The 15,377-nt window shown below is 41.5% G+C and overlaps 1 protein-coding gene across 6 annotated transcripts in view; it reads left to right on the top strand.

Moving 5' to 3' along the window:
• The first annotated feature begins 1,451 nt into the window (after nucleotides 1-1,451).
• MCTP2 (multiple C2 and transmembrane domain containing 2) overlaps nucleotides 1,452-15,377 on the top strand; it is a 254,637-nt gene continuing 240,711 nt past the window's right edge. For 5 of the 6 annotated variants that reach the window (XM_077124086.1, XM_077124085.1, XM_077124083.1 and 2 more), the window contains exon 1: nucleotides 1,452-1,516. The gene's annotated coding sequence lies outside the window, so the exon portion shown is untranslated. The other variant, XM_077124084.1, reaches the window with a different exon arrangement.

Raw genomic sequence — 15,377 nt, 5'->3', positions numbered from 1 at the left:
GAATTACACAGATTTCTCATCCTGAACTGGGGATATTATTGTCTCTAGGTTTGTGAAAATTAAATATTTTCACGTGTTACATGCCGAGCACAGATACTGATACACATTTGTGCTTTAGCCTTGGCAGCTAGAATACGTAGGTTTTTCGTGATGATGGCAGCACTGTTTTCTAACCTTTCCTCACAAATTCTCCTGTTATTAACATTTTTATCCCTTCCCCACCACCATTTCTTACCTGAGTATTACTGTCATTAGCTAATCTTTATTAAATGCTTACTTACTATGGGCCAGGACGCTGTGGCAAGTAAGGTAGGCAAATTATCTAATTATGTCTCAGAATTTAGCTATGGGATAGCTATTTTAGTTCTATTTTACTAGGGAACGTTGAAAGTCAGAGAGTTAAGTGAACTCGCTGGCTTACACAATTAGTTGCCCAGGCAGGATTTGATTTAAGATCTTTCTGATTTCAGAGCTAGAGTTCTTAATCAGCAATTACTACCCATTTAAGTCCTTCTCCAGCTCACAAACCGTCCGTTCTCATAACCACCTATCGCATGCCACACTCAGTATAGAGTGTTTCCAAACCTCTTGTATTCAACTTTAAAACTGCTGTTTCATGGGTGGCAGTTCCTGATCGCATCCTGCACAGAATCGGTACACAGTACACGCGGGCTCACTAATAATTGGGGAAAGAAACTAAGTGGACAGAGCAACAGAGTAAATAAAGTGCGATAAAAAAGGTTACAGCAGGAAGAAAGCAGGGAGGGGAAAGATATGGAATGAAAAGGGGAAGGAACACTCAGCCAATATTTACCGAGCACCTCAGTGCTGATTACTGCACCAAGGGGACTCCACGGGGCAGTCCTAAGCACTAAGCACTCAGCGCAGCTCCGCTGGGCACCTACTTCGGCCTTTCCAACTAGGGCTCAGAAAAACAGCTCGCTGGACCCGGGGAGCCCACTTCCACCCATCGCGCACCACGTGGCACAGGTTTAAAAGTTTGCCTGGCTCAGGTACCTCTTCCCGGGGTCACAGCGGCAAAGTCCTAGGCTATCCCCTTTTCATGAACCGTTTAGGGACTGACGGGGGCAGACAGATCTCCTCTGAGTATCAGTGGAGACGCGCTATTAAGAAACCACGGATCTGGAAGCCGCACTCCCTCCTCTTTCTCTACTTTGAGCTAAAACGCAAGTAAACTCAACTTCCAAGTCACTGCGGGACTTTCTGGACACACCTTCCCCTTCCTGTGTACCAACCCAGACGAAGAAGCGACGAGCAGGCTCTTGCCCAGCCCGGAGCCGCAGAGCCTTCTTGCGACACGCGGCTGGGCCACCGGCAGCCGCGCCCGCGCGCGGGTCGGAGGCGGATTTAAGGTGACGCGCGGCCACCTCCTCCCCTTTAAGGCGGGGCTCGCGGGCGGGAGCCGAGGAAGTCTGGCGGCGGCCGGCCCAGGTCCCCGCCCCCGCTGCGTGCCGGCTGCTCCCCGACGGCCGCGGCGGCGGCGGCTCCCGCGCAGGTGAGCGGCGCGCGTGGGTCCGGCTTCTAGCGCCGGGACGCTGTCTGGGACCGCCGAGGTCGGCGCGCGCGGGGGAGGAAGGGGGCGGCAGGGTCGCCGCTGCTCTCTCCTGGGGGTGAGTGTCTGCCCCGACCCGAGGCGGGGAGTTGGGGGATCCCTGGACCGAGGGTCCAGGATGGGAATTCGGTGGCGCTGCTGTCACCCGGAGCTGCAGGTCAAGCCGTCAGAAAAGCGTCCTGGGGACGGGAGGCCGAAATCCGGGACGAGGAGTGCCGGCGTGCGCTGCGGGGGAGGACACCCTGCCCGGGGTTTCATTGCATTTTAAAGGACACACCTCAGGTCTCCCCACGGCGCAGCGGAGTTAGTCACCGGCCACCGCCACTGCCTGACTCCCTCTGGCCTGTCCGCCCTTCCCCCGGTGGCTTGTGATGCGCTCCTGTCGCGGGGACCCAGAAATTCAACTGTGGTTCCTTAACCTTGACATTTGGCCCACCGCAGGAGAGCAGAAAGGCTTATGGTAATTGTGTAGGTGACAGAATGTCTCAGTCAGAGCGAGAGTGCGAAAGGGATTGGGTGGGAGGGGGCCAGAGGGGGCCAGAGGGGGACCGTGATGAACCTGAGAGGTGATGGCTTCCGCAGTTCGTCCCGCGGCGCACTGACCATTTGTTAAGCAAATAGTGCGCTGACGGGTTTTAACAATGGTTGGGTTTCCATACCCTGAGTTTTCTCCCTTCCTCGGAACTGCGGTGTGCAGTCTGGGGGTCTCAGCCCCGCCTACACGTGGCGTGAGTTTGCTCCGGCACTTAGGTTGGCAGCGGCACTTACGGGCACCATTTGGCTTCCCGCTCTGCCCGGGGACTGTGGGGCTTTGAGAAAAGCTGCTTCACCCGGGTACGGAATCGCGGATCCGTGCACGGATTATAATTTCCATTAGCGTTTGTTTTATGTTTGAGTCAGCAACACTTCAATTCAAATATTTGTTGTATGCCTGCTAAGAGCGAGCCTCTGCGAGGCGGGCTGATGCGCTCGCTGGTTAGCACAGGTGTTGAAACAAAGGGGAATTTTGAGGGCACTCTTTCTTCCTCCCGGGCGATGTTTAAAGAGAGACCAGTGGCACATGGTGCTTTGCCTGGGCGCCTCTTTGATCTTTGGTAATTAAACACTTAAATACAGGGAGATTGTAAAGTTTTTGAAGAATATTTGTCATTAGCCTTGTCAATAATATAAAGGGCCAACAATTATGAAAATCGTCCTTAAAATAAGATTAAGAATCAACTGCCACCCACCGTGCAAGTCACCTTACAGGCTTGTTTTGTCACACTTAATCTACAAAGTGGTTTTTACTCCTCTAGATAAGTTAACTAGGTGGGGAGGAATCTGGCAATTTGTACAAGGTGAGTGGGTGGTCCCTGAAAAGTGAATGTGGATATTTCTGAAGGCAGAACCCCCCCCCCCTTTTTCTTTTTCCTATTCCGTGCTGCAGAGAGGACAGATAGTGGAAATATGGCAGATATAATGGAAGTGAGAATTCAAACTTAATATTATACATCATTCATACCTTCTGGGGATAAAAGTAGTCATTATGAATAAAATGAGTGCTGCTTTCTTTGTACTTCTGTGGTTAAACTGTGACTTAACAGGGACAAATAGTGAACAGCTAGTTTTGAAAGGTAAAGTTTATTCGGTCTTCCTTAATGGATTTTTGAGGGCCTAACATGTCCAAATGGGACCAATTAGCAAAACTGTATATGTATTTCCTCTGTGTTGCCCAAAGAAGGAATAGTTGATTTTCGTATTATTCATGTGCTTTAACATATTTTCAGCTTGATTTTTTTCCATAGCTGTAAGGTGGAGAGAGGCTGTTCTCACCTAGAAATGACTTTGTGTTTGTGTATAAATAAATAATATGTATTTTTTCAAAGATATATCAATTTTTCCTTCATGCTATCTTTAGAATTGTAGAGTACTACATTGCACTTATCAGGGAAGGACTTCTGAATTGATAAAACTCCTAATTTGACTTTTGAGTAATTGATCTATAACATCTCAATTGATGATTTCTTTAAGTGCATGCACACTACAAAGATGACTTTCAAGTTAAAATTATTATACTGTGTAGAATGACAGTGAAAATCGTGTTTAGAATTTAAAAGAATATTTCCTGATATGGGGAGCATTGCTTTCTTGAAACCTTTACAATTGCTGGTAATGATATACAGAAATCAAGGAGTTTCATAATTAAATTACTTTGAGGTGCTGCCAGTTAGCTTTGGAAGAAAGACTTTTTGCTTGTGTTGGGAGGATCAGCTAGGGTATTCTACCTGAATCACGATTGTCCCCGATTTCTTCCTCTATTTTCATTTGGCAGTGGAATAGAAAAACACCTTGAACCTCTCCTTAGAGGATTTTGAAATCCTGCCCAGAAGTGTTTATTAAAAAAAAAAAAGTGCACTTAGTTGGTTTATAATGAGAGTGGCTGAGTGAGGGTGAATAGATGGCAAGAATTAGAGAAATTCCCAGAAAAGCAAAAGGGCCAGGGAGCAAAGAATGTAGAGTGTAAGATGGGGCAGATCCAGGTGTTGTGAGGCTAGAAGGTAAACAGCTGGTGGTTCTCATGACAAAAAAGTAATGCACAATTAGATTTGAACAGGAGTATTTAGAATGAGAACAAGAAATTGCAACAATTTGCTGGAAATTTCTTTGTCTTTCTGCTGAGATCACTTGGAGCAACTTACAAGAAATGCTCATAAAGAAATGCTTCCTGATTGCAACCTGGCTTCCCCTTCTCCTGAAAACACAGACTGTCCTAGCTGGTAGCGCATGGGTGAGGGGCCTGAAGCTCCATTAGGCTCAAAGGATGAGTGCATATTTTGTCATTGGAGACAAAGGACTTCGTGGCCCTTTGAGCAGAGAAGAGACTGCTGGCTGGGTGGGAGGGACCCTGGGCTCAGCAGGGACTCTGGGCACTTCACATCCAGTGCACAGTTCTGAGAGAAAGACCCTGGGCTGGTCTACAAGACTTTCCAAGTTGGTTGATTTTGTGGACCATTTGGTTTTCCCAGCTTTCCTTCTGTTGGTCAACATCTGTTGCAGTTTTTCTATGCCTCAAGCACTGAATATAGTGAGATCCTGGCTGCCTGGGAGCTTCTAGTCTCAAGATTGAGTTCATTGATCCCATTGAACGCTGTTTTGTTAAAGGGTGCTGGCATAGAGGCTGTGTGGGAACCTTTAAAGATCCCCGAGCCTTGAGCTGAGTTGGGCATTGTTGTTGGAGATGAAGGGGTCCTGGGAGGCACATTCAAGGCACAGTGAGGGACATAGAAAGCTCTGGGGGGTTGGATCCACAATCCCCTCTGCTGATGCAGTGAGATCTCTTAGTGTTTATCAACATGTCTTTCCAGGCCAGCAGCACCCACAAATTTGAGATTAACTTGTTAGAAATGCAAATTCTCAGACTCCACCCCAGACCCCCTGACTCAGAAACTCTCTGCAGCACAGCAATCTGTTTTAAGAAGCCCTCCAGATGATTCTGGTGCATGCTAAAGTTCGAGAATCATTGCTTTTAGTTTTTAAGAGAACTGGTTGGGTGAATTATCCCCTTGTAGTGATGGAGGAAGGAGAGGGAGATCAATGTTAATGTTAACATATTATTATTATTGCCATGTGATAATACTTTATCTTATTACAGCTAACATTTTTGAGCACTCGAGTTGTGTTATGCATTGTGCTAAGAAATATTAACTCCTTTAGTCATTGGAACAGCTCCATGAGATAGGGCCTTATCATGTGTGAGCAAACTGAGGCACAGAGGGATCAAAGGAATTGCCCAACGTCATGCAGCTGGGAAGTAGCTCAGCCAGGATTCAGTTTGGTTCCATTGCTTTGCCTCTCATCCCACCTGGGAGAGTTTTCATCAATGTCGCTGTTGCTTGTTGGCATCAGGTCTGGGAGGCAGGCCTGAGACTGTTTGGAATGCTCCTATTTGACTATTGTCATCGTTTGCTAGACTGTGTGGTTAGCAAGTTTTTCTTTAGGGACGAAAACTGAGATTAGAAAAAAAGACTAGTATTGTCATTCTCTCCTAGTACAGTTTTTTTCTAATTTCATGAATATATGCATGACTTCAGCCTCAGCAAATGATTAAGTGCCCACACATATGATTGTATAACACGAAAGTGCCTATTTCAGCATTATTATGGGTTAATATGGAATTCCCCAGTGGGGAGTTGTGTGGAGGTTCCTGGTGATTTTGGAAGGTGGCCCTTTTTAGGAATGCTGGGGTTTGATCTGGGTTTTAGCATAGGGACCCTTCTCCTGAAGGCCAATCCCTTCCTTTCCCCAGGCCAAGAGAGGATTTGAAGATATTGTGTTTGTCCATAATATCCTGGAAGTTTTCCAAAAAAAAAATCTGCACCTTGAACTTCTATAGGCTGTCCTTGAAAAAAAATCTTGCCCACCATTATATGCATTTTATTGCTGAATAGCCCTATAACGTAAGGTACCATGAGTAAGCATATTTGTGAATATATGTGTGTGTAGTGTGATACATTATCTTTAGGTGTGAACTACATGCTAATTTTTCTTCATTCCTCCTCTAGAAAATTTGTTTAGACAAATATTAATTTGAGTTTATGAGAGGCAACAGAATCTAATTCTGGGAGTACCAGCTGTTTCTGGTGCTCTCTGGAATGAGTGTCCGTGCGTCATTCATTCATCTGGTCACTTATTGCCTGCCTCATTGGTCTAAGCGTTATGTTAAGCACCAGAAGGAAATATACCATTGACCAAGACAGAGGAGATCCCTGCAGACTAATCGAGAAACGTTTGCTCTACAGTGTTATGGAAGAACAGAATTAGATACCCTAATTCTGGCAAGGAATCAGCAGGAAAGGAGTTAAGAAGTTATTGTAGGTCAGGAGTGAGGTCACAAGGCGTGGCTTTAAAGCCTAGTGAAGCAGAGGTGTGGAAGGATTTCAGAGATATCTCAGAGATTACAAAGGTGAGAAGGTAGGCGAGAGTGATGAGGAAGAAGGAGGCTTTGAGGCTGAGGCTTGGGAGTGTACCTTGGCCCCTGGGCTGGTTCCGGTAACATGGATCAGCATGAGAGTAGGAGAAGCCTGTTTTAAGAGAATAATAATGAATCTCATGGACAAGGGTGAGTTTGAAGTATCTGGGTAACTCCAAGGCAGAGATTTGGAGTGGATGATTAGATAGGTCAAGGGTCTGCAGCAGACAAAAGAAATAAGCATTTGCAGAGATTTGAAAGAGCTGGTCTCTAGGTGATGGTGGAAGCTGTAGGAGTAGATGTGCCCTCCCAAGGAGAGAGGGTAGAATGAGACGATGGGCATGGAGGAAATTTGGACATTTCTCCTAGTTGTTCCAGTTATGAAAAAAATTCGGATTCCTTTGGTTTAAAAGGTGGAAAGGGTTTCCTTATGCTTTTTATAGGCTGAGTATGAATCCTCCACTCCCTTTGGCCTTTAAAGTATTTGATAGCCTGAGCTCTGGCTGGTAGGAGGAGGCCCCCAATGTGGGAAAGTAAACAAGAACCAGCTGAAGCATGGCGAGGAGGGGTTTGTTGAAAGTTGTGAATGCATATAATTTTCACAAGGTAGAATGTTTACCAGGTAGCCTCTTAATTTCTTACTTTCTATTATTAAAAAAATGAGTCATATCATTTTGCGTATTATTCAGATTGACCAGTGCTCTTTTGTAGCTGCTTCTGCAGTGATTAATTTTTGTATGGAATATGTAGGCTTTCGTTGGTGCCGACAGTGAAGTGGCAGATTTGTATTTTTTTTAAAGTGTTAAAATGAGCAGAAATCAATAAATATCTGTCCTTTCATCCAAAACAATTAATGGAATATGCACGGTGTGTGCTGTGTCCTGGAGATTCAATGACGAATAAAACAGATCTCTGCTTCTCAGAGTTTTTAGCTTCGAATGGGATGTCAGACGATGTAACAAGTGATCACGATGAAGTGTGCTGTTTGTTGATGGTGAGGTGCTGGGTGCTGTGGAGCATGTGGGGAAGGCCACCCTTCACAGGGAGGGCCATTGAGGCTCAGCAGGAAAGAGAACAGGGTTTAGCTAGGATGAGTAGTGCGTGAAGAGTCCTTTGGGTAGGAGAGTCAGCAGAGAGGTTTGAAAGTACAGAGGGATAGTTTTGGGAAATTAATGGATGGATGCATTTGAGGAACTGAAAGGCTCAGATGACCCTTTAAAATTTGCTAATTAAAATGTAGTTAATTGAATACTCATGACATCTATAAACTGATGAGAAAAACTAAAAGGAAGTATTTCACTGTGTGAAAGTGACCATGTTCTGAGAAGTGTTATGAAGAATTTCTTCAGATCCAAAAGGCAATGGTGAAGTCATTGACCAAAAAAAAAATGTTTAAAAAATTGAGCATTGTTTCGTTTTTAGAGGGTGTGTTGCTAATTTCAGCAGTATGAAACATATTTGGGATTTAGTTTGAGAACTTAGTTTATCCAAACAGAACATGTTACCTGAACCACAATAACCAACACTGGCTATAATAGTTCTGCTTAATGTAAAAGTTATATAATTAGCTTAGCTACCTAGTCTTATAGGCTGGAAATGACGCTTGGGGTCAGCTTTTCCACCTCCCATTGTCCCCTCATTTAACAAACGTAGCTGAGGCCTAGAGATGCTGCAGGCTTGCTTACCCTTTACACCCTCAGTTGGTGGCTAAGTCTGTAAGGTAAAATGCATCTATAGCTCTTTTTCCTACAGTGACATACTTTAATTGAACTCATCTGTCGTAGGAACAGACCCTGTAATGAACTATTTCCATTCTACAAGTCTTTACTTCCACAATGTTCCTTCCCTTTTCTTTCTTTTCTCCTCTTTGGCATGTTTGTCATCCCTTACATAATTTAGTGTTTTGAATTATGTAGGAATCCATAACCGAAATTGCCGTTAGCATTTTAGGCCTGTCTAAGCAGGTATAATTTCTCTGACATTTCTTTCATCACCCTGAATCTCAGAGACATTTAGCAATTCTGAGAAATGACAAATAAGGATCTTAAGTTTCCTCTGTTAATATTTGAACCAGAAGACATGGTAGAACTGATAAGGTATGTTATGAATTGCCTTTAGAAACCCTGAATTATTTACATGCAGAATAGAAAAAAGTTTGGTCAGGTTGTCATGGCTCTGTTCAGTTATAACTGTGGTATTCAGTTGCTTCATTAACTGGTTTCTCTTCAACTTTCAGCCTTGTGACAATCTCTAGCTTTACTTCCATGAGCCCAATATCCCTGTTTATTGCTTGCTTTTTGTGTTCAGTTTTCTATATGCACTTTTTCATTCTTAGTTTTGTTTTTATTTTTCTTTAGTGGAAGATTTTTGCCTTTCTTAGTTTACAGGACCCATAGACTCATCTGCTATCTGTTTCGTTCATTTGGCGGGCTAAGGTTCTACTAATTGGTGGCATCATTTTGTACTTTAATTCGTCTCAGAAATTCGACTAAGCAGGAGTCTTATCCCCATTTTATGGTAAGAGAACACAGAGACTCAGAGAAGCTAAGTAAGTTGTATCTGATCACTCACTTGGTTGGAATTCTGGCCCATGTCTTTTTTTTTTCTTTTTCTTTTTCTTCTTTCCCTATTATTCAAGTCTATGCCAGTGCTATTTCAGTTGCATCACTCTGCTTGCTTCCTAGGCAGGTTGCTTAAGCACAAAATTAGAGGCTCTCCAAGACTTAGTTCAACAAAAATTCTGGAATTCCTGGGCGAAAGCTGCTGCTGAATGCATTCCCCAGGCTGAATGCAGAGGTGAAATCTTTCACTACAAAGGACACTTTAAAAGCAGTATTGATGAAGCCCTGAAATTCTGCTAAACCCTCTTCTGGTGATAGATTTTGCATGGTCTTTATAAATATGTCACTTGAGAGTAATTTCCTGTCCTAAGATTGTGAGTACATGAAACTGGATATTCTGGAAAAGTCTCTTTTCTTCACCTGACCCCAGTAATACCATAAACACATAATTCTTAGAGTAGATTTGTGGAACAAAGCAAACAGTCACTTAAGTCTAAATACCACCTTAATTCCTGAATGTGGTTTTATGTTTTGAAGTTGATTTAGGCTTTTAAATACATACAGATGTTGACATTTCAAAACCCTGATAAAATTCTTATGGTGCTCTTGATTAGATCTAGGAGCTTTTTCGTTTCTTCATTTCTTATTTACTTATTTATTTATTTATGTTTAAGCATCGGCACTTATTTCTCCAGTGAGGTCTTTTAAGGATCCAAAATATACAAATGAGCTGGCACCTTCTCTGCTTGAGGTGGTCTTGGAGAAGCTGGAATTACTTCTGCTGAAAGCTCCATTTGCCTTCACGTGGCTTCTGAGCTACCTCTTAGGGACCCACCTTTAATGTGGACATAGAGTGGCCTCTTGAGGACATGATAGCAGATGCCGGATCTGATGGGAGTGAGTGTGAAATGAGAGGATGTAGCTAAAGCATCTTGCCGTCTAATGTCCCAAGCAGTCTCTTGTGCCTTTCAAAAGAGCACTCAGCTGTGCTGAATGATGTCATTCCGATAAGAATCCAGCCATTTGTCTACCATAATACTATGATATGTTATGAATGGAAACTTGGCTATGGGTTAAACTCTTTTCTAATATGAGATTTTGCGGCCATTTCTGAACATCTTATTTGCACAGCTTTGTTCATCTGTCTGGTTTGTACTAATATCCCGAAACTGGCCAATCAAAAAACCACTAATTCTCTATGAAATGTTACCTATAGTGACTATGGTTAAGATCTGAGTACTTACAGAACATTGTCATGATTGGTTTTTTAATTATGTAATAAAGCATTGTCTGAAACTGTAGAACACATCCCTTTACATGTACATGTGTATTCATACTTTATGCTGGTATATTAATTATTCGTTTTTCTGGAAATAATTAACTATTAGACATTTAATATTAGTTCCCTTTATGGAAACAGTCTCATCTGGGCTGATTCATTTTTTTGTCATATGCCTCTCTGCACAATTACAACTTCTTAATTTGAATTTATTTATCATTTTAAAACTTTGAAAACATTTTGACATTTATTATCAGATTTTATCAGCCAAACAGCTTCTTTGAGATAGGAAGATCAAGCACTACAGTGTGTGCTAATTGAAATGAAGTTTCCAAGTTAATTCTGTTCATTCAACAAGCTTTCCTGGAAGCCAGACTTTGATGAGGTCAGCCTCTGGTGGGACCATTTAAGAAATTTCCACCTAGTGGGCTAGCTGTGCAGGACATGCTTTCTACTCCCTGATTTTACCATAGCCTACTTAATGGGAAGAGTCTGGGATTTGGAATCAGACCAAGGTTCAAAAAAAAAAGGTCTGTCATGCATTTATGCCACTAAAGCTCAGTTTTCTTATTTGTAAAATGTAAGTGAAAAGACTGATCTTTAGATGCTGTTAACATTAGTAATAATATAAGCAGAGGGCCTTGCATATAATAGCACTTCATAAATTCCCTTTATTCAAGAAAAAGAGAGAGTCAGGGTCCTTGGTAATACATAATCCTACAAAGGTTTGAATGCATAAGTGCCCACAATTTTATGGAAACTTTTCCCCAGAGATCAGATTCCTGTGTGCTGCTGCTGTTTTGTTCTACATTGCATTCTAATCTGAATAAGAAAGGGGATGAAATAAAGCCTGACAAGGAACTAGTATTAAATTATAATATTGCAAAAAATAACTCGAGACACACTTTACAGGACAAAGAAATGATCTAATTCAGTCTACTTTATTGAACTGAAAGCCATTATTTTTAAAGATTTGAGATACTACCCCAGCTTTTCTTAATACTATAGATTTTTACTCTAATTTTTAAGGTGTGTCTTCCTTTTGCATTCTTAATTAAGCCTTAAGGTCAGAGAGTTGATGTTAGACATGGACACATCCTATTATCATGGTGGATTTAGTTTTCTTGATGACTACCGTATAGTTTGGTGAAAGCCCAGCCATTCTTGGGGGAAGCTGAAAAATGCTTCCTAAATATATGTTAATGAAATAATGACTTTGAAGACTGATTTTGGAAGGTGGAATTTAATCGATGAATATTAGTGGATTCTCATGCCTTTATTTCTGGTTGCCAAAAGTAAAAGAAATTTTTTAAAAAGAGCACTGAAGAGCTATGTTTTAGAGTTTAAATGGGGCAATAGACAAAGTAGAAGTGGTTCCTAGTTTCCAAATGCTTATTTCATGTAAGAATCAAGACACATCTTCAAGGGAAGTTTATAAGTACTGTCTTGGGAGTAGAGAAGATTTTTAAAGGCAAGAGAGTTCTATTTTGGCTGAGAGGGCAAGGGGAAGTTTGGCTGGAGTCTGGAAGAAAGAGAAGGACTTGGACTTCAAAGCTTTGTTGTAGAAATCTTTGAGGAGAGATCTGCACTATTTGTGTCCATTCCTCTTGCAATGTGTAGCTTCCTGGAAGTTTGTACTCTATGCTGAATGACCCTTTGCAGTGTTTCAGAATTAGGTGGCAGAGACTGAGGCAGATGAAAGCATAAATATTAAGAATTTGTAGTCTACAGCTGGAATGCTTGGACCTGAATCTTGACTACTATTAATAACTGCTTTGTGATACTAGGCCAGTTTCTACAGCGTTCTGTGCCTCAGTTTACCCATCAGGGAAATGTGGCTTCTAATAGTACATAAATTATAGGAGTCTGAGGATTAAATAACAATGATCATGATGTTTGCCCCATGTAAGTATTTGCTGCTGTAGCTGCTGCTCCTGTTGATTTTGTACTGTTAATGTAAGAGGCTCATTTTGGCCTTAACGAACTATTATGTGTCATGTTTGCTTACCTTGATGTGATATAATAACTTCTTATTTTAAAATTCATTTCCAATATTTTTGCTCAGTGGGAACATTTGTCCAAGATGTTTGTAGTCTTCCAAGTCTTTTCCTAGCTGATGTTCAATGAAATTGGTTGTGAAGTGCACAGAATGTGATGCTGCAGAAAATTGGGGAAGTCCATCTGGGAATTATCAACTTAAGCTGGCATATGATAGTGTCCACTTCATAGAGCTGACACTAGCATTGACGGCAGCACAGTGGTAGGGAAAAATCGATAAAACCTTTTTAACAGATAGATTGTTTCAATATTGATAATAGTGTTCTTTACCTTTTCATTTGAGAGATGCTGCTGTAATGGAATGCCTTATGAATACTAATGTGTGCTGACCTTAATCTTTGATATTGGGTAATTCCTTTGGGTATTTTGATATAGAAAGTTCCATGAGCATGCCACTTTAATGTATCACTAACAGGTTTAGAAATATATTCTTCGAATAAACCTACTTTGGATGAGTGTAGGAAATACCCACTAATCCATATTTTTAAAGAAACACTAAACTTTTTTTGACTCACAGGCAAGGAGACATTTTAATTCACTTATGGCAATTTCCCTCATTTGATTAAGACATTGTGGGTCAGTTCAGATGAGATTGAAGGCAAATAAATAATTCCCTCTTGATTTCTTCCGGGAAGCTTTACCTGTGTCTTTTCTTGGTCCTGAACTGCTGGTGGAGATTGGCTATCTCCAGGATCCTCAGGATTGAAAAGGATTTCAGTGTCCGGAAACCCAAACGTGAGTGGAAAGAAGGGACGGGTTTGGTCTGTGGACTTCTGCAGTCATGTCCAGATCCAGCATCTTTCAGTTCTTGATTGACAGTTTCAGAGACCAGGCTGTATCTTGTTGTGGAATTCAAGGACTTTATGGTCAGCCTGTTGGCCGTAGTTTTGTAAAGGTGGTAAGAGGAGTGGATTTTTCCTTTATGCAATGATTAGGGGAAAGCAGATGGGATATTTAGGCAGACGAAGCATGCTCCATCCTCACCATGGTTCCTTCCAGACCTTGTAAGAAGCTGCACCAGCTTTGTTGATGATCATTATAAATTAAATGCTCTGTATCTGGTACAAGAGGTTACTCATATACTTTATCATAGAGCAATAAATATATTAACAAAACACATGCTTTAAAGAGCTTAATAGTTTGAGACTCTTTAGATTGATGTAATATTCTGGTTCTCTAGGCAGTCTTGGATTTCTGGTTTATATTCCCTCACAATGGTAGCAGAAGGAATTCTCCTTTGAATTCATTCATTCATTCATTCCATCAAAACTTAACTGCTGTGTATCAGGTATTGTCTAAGAGCTGAAGATGCCGAGTTTGATGAGGTAGGGACAGTCCCTTCTCCTCATAGAACTTACATTATGGTGGGGATGAAAGTATTAGTGAGACCAAGTAAATAAACAAACAAGATAATTTCAGATCACCAGGGCCATGGTGAACATCAGGTATGACAAGTGATTATGGTTCCCAGGTGCTGGTTCATATTTAGAAGTTCAGGGAAGGGTTCATTCACTGAGTAGATGACACTTGGTCTGGGACTGAAAGAAGCCAGGTACTTGATGGTGTGTGGGGAGAACAGATAACTATATCATAGAATAGCCCCTGGCCAGCTAAAACAAAACCCCAAATGTTTGATGCCCCATTTTCCCTTGGTTCTAGGGCTGCAGCATTCTGCATCATGCAGGCATCAGTGTAACATCCTATAGGATGAAATAGTAAAAATATTTTAAGGGGAGTTTGGTGGCTTGGAGTTGTGTGCTCCAGAAAAACATATTTTTAATCTTAGTACATTCCTTTGGGTTTGAACCCATTGTAAAAAGGATCTTTTGATGAGGTTACTTCAGTTAAGGTGGGTCTTTGAATCAGGATGGGTCTTACCCTACTGCTGGAGACTTTATAGAGAAGACCACCAAGAGAGAAGCCACAGGGAGCAGCCAGGAGCTGGAAGTCAGTGGAACCCAGAAGAGAAAGGAGATACATGGCAGCATGTGCGTTGCTATGTGACAGAAATTGGGAAGCCCCCAAATTGCCAATCCACCAGAAGATACCAACCCCAGAAGGAAGCAAGCCTTCTAGCCTCTGAAATTGTGAGCCAATAAATTCCTGTTGCTGAGTCAACCCAAATTGTATTTGTTTTGGCAGCTGAGAAACTAATACAGGGAGTGATTGCTTAATGGGCACAGCATTTCTGTTTGGGGTGAGAAAAAAGTTTTGGTAATGGGTGGTGGTTTTGGAAGTACCAAAACATTGTGAATATAATCAATACCATTGAAGTGTACACTTAGAATAATAAAATCATAATTTTTTTATTAAAGAAGTATGTTTACAGAAAAATCATGCATAACGTAAAGAGTACTTGTATACTTTATTATTAACATCTTACATTAGTGTAGTACATTTGCTACAATTCATAAAAGAGCCTTTATAATTGCACTATTTTGTATGTCTGGTTTTTTTTTTTTGTGGATGGTGGTACATGGGCCAGGAATCAAACCCCAGTCTCCCACATCACAGGTGAGCATTCCACCGCTGAATTGGCTGTGCACCCCTATAATTATACCATTAATTATAGTTCATAATTTACTTTAGGGTTCAGTATTTACATTGTGCAATCCGTTTTTTTTTTAAAATGTTTATTCTAGTAACATATCTACAATCTAAATTTTCCTCTTTAAACCATATTAAAATATGTAATTCAGTGCTATAAATTATGCTCGCAATCTCTGTGCTATCACCTCCATTTATTAAATAGATAGAGTTTCTATTGGAAAAGTTTTGGTGAAATGAGAAATTTTGCATTAACTATGTTAAAATTAAAAATTATATATATTGTAGAACATTTAACTTCTAAAAAATGCCCAGCAATAAAATAAAGTCCTATAGGACTGACTATTCTGGAAATTATGGGCCTCTCTGGGGAAAGACCTTCACTGTGCACTGTGAGTCTTCCTCCCTGCA

Source organism: Tamandua tetradactyla, chromosome 12, assembly GCF_023851605.1.
Source record: "Tamandua tetradactyla isolate mTamTet1 chromosome 12, mTamTet1.pri, whole genome shotgun sequence".
In the NCBI taxonomy this organism is placed as follows: domain Eukaryota; kingdom Metazoa; phylum Chordata; class Mammalia; order Pilosa; family Myrmecophagidae; genus Tamandua; species Tamandua tetradactyla.
Note: the sequence above shows the minus strand (reverse complement) of the source record. Positions and strands in the feature narration are given on the sequence as shown.